Genomic DNA, 7,264 nt, shown 5'->3' on the forward strand with positions numbered 1-7,264 from the left:
AAGGATCCACATTGGTCTTTGCAGGAAGCTTCTTGGTATCCACAGCTGATGAGATATACCAAATAGAACACAAACACTTTAGTCATTCAGTTTTCAGGTCATAGCTCCTCTCTTTGTGGGGCTGTTATTTAATGTATTCAGCAAATATTTATTAATCATGTAAGATGTGCCAGAGAATGTGATGGTAAATATAAGGCAGTTGTTTTATCCCCTGACACTTGGAACTTGCAGTGGATTGTGAAGTAATCTCTTTCCTGTCTCATGCTGAATGTAGCTGGATCAACAGGGATTTGAATCATCAATATGATTGGAGAAGCCACATAAAGAAGAGCTGTGTTCAGGTAAGGGATGGCCCGTAGATTTTATCCCTATCGTCAAGTGTGGCTAATCTCTAGATAAAGTTGACGAGGATTCTAGGCTATTTCAGCATTCACATCAGAAGCTTAGGGTGTTTATTGGAGGAGACAACCATTCATAAATGGAAAAGCACCAAACTACAGATTCTTCAGGGCTCCACCAAGAAGGGATGAAGAAAAACCTTTTGTATAATGTTTACAGAAGACAATGAAAATATTTGACTGGCTAAAGTGGAAAGCCCCTTGTTAGAGGTTACTTGACATTTTTTGAATGGTTATGCTTTAATCATATTTTCCAGTGGTTACATCAAACCACGGATAGTGCCAAATCAATATGTACTATACTTTTCCTGTATGTACGGAATTATAATAAAGTTGAATTGAAAAATTAGTCACAGTAGGAAATTAATGACTATGGTTAATAATAAAATAGAATAATTATAACCAGACACTATAATAAAAATTATGTGCATGTTGTCTCTATCTTGAAAGAGTTAAGACAAATAATATTACTATTTTCTGTCTGTAGTTGACTGTGGGTAACTGAAACCCTGGGATATAAAAATGCAAATGAGGGGGGACTATTGTATATATAAAATTAAAAATAATGCAGATCGGAGGAAACCACTTTAGTAGAACAAAATTCATTTAAGAGAAATGGGATTTGCAGAATGTCACATTCTATAACAATTTATATCTGATCAATTCCCAAGGGCTTTGGGTACTAGAAAGCTACTATTCATGGACAGAGTCCACTAAAATTTCCATGTGTGTATTTTCATTCTTCAGATGTGATCCCTTACCTGGAGTTGACTATTCCTCCCTGTGGACAGATTTGAATGTTTTTATAACTTACTCTGATTCATTCTAAGGATGGAAGAAATGACCAGAAGTGGACCAATCTATTCATGCAATTAATGGATTAATCAACTAGTAGGTTAATGGATCATCTTAACTCAGAGGTGGATTTACTTGTTCTTTCTAATCACACTGTATTTTAAAAGGGTCATAATACTGGTTGTTTGAGGAATTTGACAACCTCTGTACCTCCAAAATTGTGATCCCTCTGACCCCACAGTGATCTTACTAGTCACAAGTTTTCAGTTTCCTGACTAGTGTGGCCATGCAAAAAGCCAACCCTACTGAATAACCCGGTTTGACTCCGATGCTGGCCTCATGAAGGGTACTGCTTCTCTGTGACCTTTTCCAGCCTCAGAGGTTCACCTTTGTTAATGCTTGCATGGCAGGTCTCAGCAACCATAAGCAGAAGCATTCAAATTAAGATGAGTTGAGTGGAGTTAAATAAAAAGGGTAGGGCACACTACGTGAGGAAAGATGGTAGACTGGGTCTGGTGAGAGCAGACTGCCCTGCTACCCCTCCATCTAAGGGAACAGAGACAGAAAGTGTTATTAGAAACCAAAAGCATGGAGAGGCTTTGCCCTCCAGAATCTTACATTTTCAGCCCAGGGACCAAATTTGTCAGTGGAGGAGCCTTTCACGGAGGACGTGGGAGGTGTAAAGCACTTGCCACTTACTTTCTAACTTCTGGTGCTTCTGCTCAGTCAAACCCAACAGGAAGCCAGGGAGCAATGGAGCCCAGTGATGTAGTACACTTAGGTAGTTTCATGGGAGGGGGTGCCAGGGGCACAGAACCAGAGGAGAATATGGAACACGAGATGGAGAAGACAATGATGCTTTGGTCTGTTTCTGTTGCTAATAACAGTACTACAGACTGTGTAAGTTATAAAGAAAAGATATAGTTGCTCTGCTTTGCATTAGTGTTTCCCAGGGATCCACATGTTAAAGGATTGGTCACCAATCTGTGGGGATGTTAGGAGGGGTGGAACCTTTAAGAGATGGGGCATAGTGGGAGGAAGTTAGATCACTGGGGCATGGCCTTGAAGGGAATAGTGGGACTTCAGTCCCTTTCTCTTTCTCTCTTTGCTTCCCGACTGCCATGAGGTGAGCAGCTTCCTCTGCCATGTGTTCCTGTCATAATATAGTGTCTTGCCACAGTCCCAAAAGTAATGTTTCCAACTGACCACAGAATGAAACCCTCAAAATTGTGAGCCAAAATAAACCTTTCTTTCTTATAAATTTATTGTCTCAAGTATTTTGTCACAGTAATGGAAAACTGACCAAAACAGAGGTTTATTTTGGCTATCAGCTCTGATCTATGGCTGAGAGGTCACATCTGGTGATGGTTGTCTTGAGGGCACAGTCCTGAGACAGTGCAGGGCATCACATGGGCAAGAGAAGAGGAACACGAGAAACCTAGCCAAACTAGGTTAAGATAATCCATTAACCTACTAGTTAATTAATCCATGAATTGCATGAATAGATTAGTTCACTTGTGAGGACAGAGCCTTAATTACTTCTCACCTCAGTATCTCATAATGAGAATTAAATTTCAGTATTCATTTCAGAGGGGATAAACCATATTCACATCATTGCAAATGGAAAATACTGAGCATAGAAGTTATTTATCAGAAGACTTTATCATAGTCATATGCCTATGACAAAACTCACTCCCTTTAAGAAAGGCAAGGTGTGGCCATCAGTTCAGGTGTGCTTGACTTTAAGACTGTGGTTTCGGATCTCTAGGTATGCTTTGCTTTGCTTCAATCCTCAGCTTTGATCCTTTCCCCGGCTATCATCCCCCAGTGTCTGCTGAACAAGCTTGACATTAGTTTTGTGACTTAGCACCTTCACTTTGAATGACTTTTCAAGTAGACATAACCTAGAAGAATGCCTAATAACTATTTGTTAATGAAATGAGCAGGAGTAACTGTGTCTTGACTGATTCTCTGTTCAACCTGCCACTCTGGTTTGGTTAAACCGACATTACCATTACCCAAGTCCTCCGCTTGGTTGAGGGCCTTCCTGGCCTTCCCTGGGTTCTAGGTTTTCATTCAGTCCTTGCACTGGCTTGGTGGGAAGAGAACTTCCAGTCAGGGGGCACCTGTGAAAATCAAAGTCTGGAAACTTGGACTTTTTCATTTTTTTCCCTCTATTTAATTTTTCTTTTACCTTTTCCCCTAGATTCCACTTCTTCTGGAAGCATATTTTCAACATAGCTATTATGTTAATGAGTTTTTGTTTGGCAGATGCTGTGGCTAATTTTTACTGGTTCACTATGCATTTTTGAGGTCTCTTTTAGCACCTAACAGTTTTTTACTTTAGACTGGCATTTCTTTCTGAGATTCTAAAGTTGGATGAATGTCAAAACACATATCAAGAAAAGAGAGGGTAGACTGTGCACCTTAAGGTCTAAGTCCTATATATTTTAATACTGAATTTCTAGTTTTTATGGAATACATGAAAAGCCTAGAGTTGAATTGGTGGATTGGTTCATGCACTGAGTCATGCTCCAGTTATTCTGTCAGCTCTGCTTGGGATCTGGGCTGAACCCTAGAATTGGCATGAGGGAATGCTTGGAGTTCACAGATGCTACTAACCAGCATTAGATACACAGAACATTTTAAGAGCAGTACAGGAGTTGGAAAATATTATTATAACTGGGGAAATATTTTGCTTCTGAGTTGTGTTGAGCAGAATTTCCTGAAGCAAACAAACCAAAAAACCAGAAAAGAAGAATAGTAGTTTGTTTCCAGAGCTCTCATCTGATGACATCTGTCCTTTCTTTTGCAAGAGCTAAGACATTTTCTAACTCTACTGGTGCACTATGTAGGTTGCAGTATTAGTATTCCAACAAGTATGGAATGTTGAGCAAGTCATGTAACCTTTGGTATCCTAAAAGGTGTAATAATATTACCTAATGTATGTTTATCTTGAGAAAATGAGGTGATGTATGTAAGGTGCTTAACAGTATTTGATATAGAGATTAAGTCCTGAAAAACAAACCAGTAGAGTATCAGTGAAGTGTGGGACACTTAACTATGTGTATGAAGTCTCCAAAGGAAAGAAGAAGGATGAAATAAAATATTTGAAGATACATTGGCCAAAGCTTGTCTAATTATGGTTAAAAACTATATTTTTTTGAACCCACAGTTTCAGGGAGCTCAAAAAACCCCAATTATAAGAAATATGAAGACAAGTACACAAAAACACATCATGATCACATTGCTTAAAACCAGTGATAGAGAAAAATATTTAAAAGCAGCCAGAGGGAAAACACATCTTTCAAGGATCAGAAATGATAGCATACGTATGAAGAAGTATGTAGGCATAGGACAGTGAAGCAGCATCTTTACAGTTACAGAAAGAAATCCCATCAAACTAGAATCATATGCCCAACTAAAATGTTTTTCAAAACAAAGTCAAAATTATAAATACTTTTCAGAAATACAAAAGATGGAAAAGCTTGTCACTACCGATAAATTTGCAATACAAGAAATATAAAGTCTTCCCCCGCCACTGCAGGGCTGGGGATTGATTTCAGGGTCTCATGCCTGCTAGGCAAGCACTCTACCACTGAGCTCCATCTCTAGCAAGAAACATAAAATCTTAAAAGAAGGTCCTCAGACAAAAAGGAAATGATACTAGATGGAAATCTGAATCTACACAAAAGAATTAGTACTAAGGAAAACAAGCATATTTTCTTTCTTATTTTTTAACCCTCTTTAAAAGAGAATTGATTATGTAAAATACGAAAGAATAACAATGTATTATGTGGAGTTTGTGCTATATGTAAATGTAAAATAAGTGTCACACAGGTCAAGAGAGAAGTAGTTAAACTATGTTGTAAGATTGTTACACATGAACAGATAAAATATTGCTTGAAGATAAGTTAAAAAAAATATAAGCCCAAAAGCAGTCATCAAAAAAATTAAAGATTAGCTAACAAGCCCACATGAGAAATAAAAAAAAAAATAATTAAAAATACCCAGTTAATTAAAAAGCAGATAGGAAAGAGAAAAAAGAATAAAGTACCGACAAAACAACTCTAAATCAACTAGAAACATGTAAATGTAAATTCATCTATATTAATAACAGCACTAAATGTAATGATCTAGACATCTAAATTAGAAGGTAGGGATTGTCACATTGGATGAAGAAAAACAACCCAACTATATTTTGGGTTTAAAAGAAGTTTATTTTATTTTATTTATCTACTCATCAAAACTCTACAGCAGTCTTAAATTTTGTTTCTCAATATTGTGACTTTATGCAATACTCTGGTACACTTGGGCCAGGTACTTATTAATTCTGCTAAAAACTATCCTGTCAAGTTGTTTTCTGTTGCATTTATGGGTTAGGACAAAAACACTATTCATGACTTGCTTTAAAACAATTATTGTTATTTTAAGTTCATTTTGAAAGTTCACATTTCTCAGTACAGTCAAAAAAGTAACCATAAATAACTTTAATTCTGTTAATGATACTTAAGACAGTTTCTTCCACAAAATTACAAAAATGTGTTTATTTCTAAAGTTGTAGTAGAATTTAACATATATATGTGTGTACACAATTAATGTATTTATAAAACTACAAAATGTTTTCTAGTACTCTTTTACTCAATACTGAGTGTAAATATTTATGAATTTCCATGACATGCAAAACTCAATTTAATTTGACACAAACTCACTTAAAAAGGCACAAACCAGAAAACAAATTAGTGGGAAAAGGTATGCCATTCTATGGAATTTTTAAGAGTTATAATATCAGACAAAGTAGATGTTATAGCAATCCTAAATGCTTACAAATGCTTAGTAACATAACTTTAAAAGTAAATAATGTAAATCCCAATAGAACTACATGAAGAATTATATAAATCCACAATTACAGCTAGAGAGTCAATACCCCACTCTTGGCAAATTGGACCCATCAATATTTAGAAAAAATATAATTCATTATGGTTTAGTGGATTTTACTCCAGGATTGAAAGAATAGTTTAACATAAGAAAATCAATGTTATTCATCACATTAACAGAATAAAAAAGGACTATATTATAGTCTCATTAGACAGTCAACATTGATAAGACAATATGTACATCCCTCTTAAAAGCTCATGGCAAATTTAGAAGGAAACTTTCTCAATGTGGTGGAGTGAAACCATGAGAAACCTATAGCCAACATCATAATGCTAAACAGCTCTTCTATAAGATGTGAAATAAGGTAATTATGTCTGCTTTCATTCTTTTCTTTTTTTTTTTTTTTTTTGGTGTGGGGGAGATGTGTTCTAGTCTGTACAATAAAGCAAGAAAATGAAGTAGTGTATATACAGATTTGAAAATGAGCCGCCAAAATATCTTTGTTCAAAGATGACATCATGGCCCATGGGAAAAACCCAAAACAAATGTACAAAATGAACTATTAAGACTAAAAAGATGTAAAAAATAGTGTTATCACTTTGGAGGCATTTGCAAAAGAGTTGTAAGAGTTCTTTTCAAAAGTTGAACAAACATCTTCCATATCACCTTGTCACTCTATTCCTAAGTATTGATTTAAGAACAATAAAAGACATGTTGGAGCCAGGTTCCTTGGCGCATGCCTGTAATCCCAGAGGCTGGGGAGGTTGAGGCAGGAGGATGATGAGTTCAAACCCAGCCTCAAGCAAAAGTGAGGCGCTAAACAACTCAGTGAGACCCTGTCTCTAAATCAAATACAAAATAGGGCTGTGGATGTAGCTCAGTGGCCAAGTGCCCCTGAGTTCAATCCCCAATACTCGCTCCCACCAAAAAAAGTATATGTTGGTCCAAAACTTGTAAGGGAATGTCCATGACAGCTTTATTTTCATGAACTCTAATCTAAAACAATAAAAAATTCATGACCAGGTGAATGGTAAAATAAAATGTAGTCTATTCCTAAAAAAGAAATAAATTATTAATCTATACAAGATCATAGATGAATATCAAAACAATTACTTGAAGTGAAAGGAACTAAATAAAAATGTAAATTCTAGGGGCTTATGTTGTGGCTCAGCCTTAGAGCACTTGCCTAACAT

Source organism: Callospermophilus lateralis, chromosome 16 (assembly GCF_048772815.1).
Source record: "Callospermophilus lateralis isolate mCalLat2 chromosome 16, mCalLat2.hap1, whole genome shotgun sequence".
NCBI classification, from domain to species: Eukaryota; Metazoa; Chordata; class Mammalia; order Rodentia; family Sciuridae; genus Callospermophilus; species Callospermophilus lateralis.